We start from the raw sequence: 748 nt of genomic DNA, 5'->3' as shown, positions 1-748 counted from the left end.
AGCGGCTGCTGGAGTCTGTTTCCACCCTGAGAAAGACTCCTTTATACACCTGCCTCACCTGCACACAGGTGGAGGAGGAGGAGGAGGAGGGAGGGGAGGGGCTGACTCGCTTCCATCATGGCCAACAGGAGCAGGGCTCCACTCCGTGGTCACAGTTTGCAGGTAAAGACCCGTTGTACAGTTCCCTGGTTACTTTAAGTGTAATTAATTCATACAGAGATTAATTTAATTATCCTCTTCACCAAACTGTGTCCAGGATCTTATATGTGTCAGCAGTATAGAGACAACAAATGGACCTCCTGACCTCAGGTGAAGGGACGTTTTATTTGGGCTGCAACTGATGGTGGTTTTCACAAATGTATCCTCTTTCACACAGAGTCACAGTTTCAAATCTCTCTGATTTTTACCAATTAATTTTCAAAACTTCAGAATATTTTACCTCATTTCAAAGACTTTAACTGGGGACTAAACTGGGTCGGCCTGTATACAGTCATACATTGTTAAACACTAGGGTTGAACCAAATACTCACATTAAGTACATTAAGTATCTGGTACAGATAACAAACTTTATATCAATCAATCAATCAATCAATTTTATTTATAAAGCCCAATATCACAAATCACAATTTGCCTCACAGGGCTTTACAGCATACGACATCCCTCTGTCCTTATGACCCTCGCAGCGGATAAGGAAAAACTCCCCAAAAAAACCCCTTTAACGGGGAAAAAAAACGGTAGAAACCTCAGG

Source organism: Epinephelus moara, chromosome 6 (genome assembly GCF_006386435.1).
Source record: "Epinephelus moara isolate mb chromosome 6, YSFRI_EMoa_1.0, whole genome shotgun sequence".
NCBI classification, from domain to species: domain Eukaryota; kingdom Metazoa; phylum Chordata; class Actinopteri; order Perciformes; family Serranidae; genus Epinephelus; species Epinephelus moara.
The sequence above is the reverse complement of the archived record's forward strand: the minus strand, read 5'-3'. Positions refer to the sequence as shown.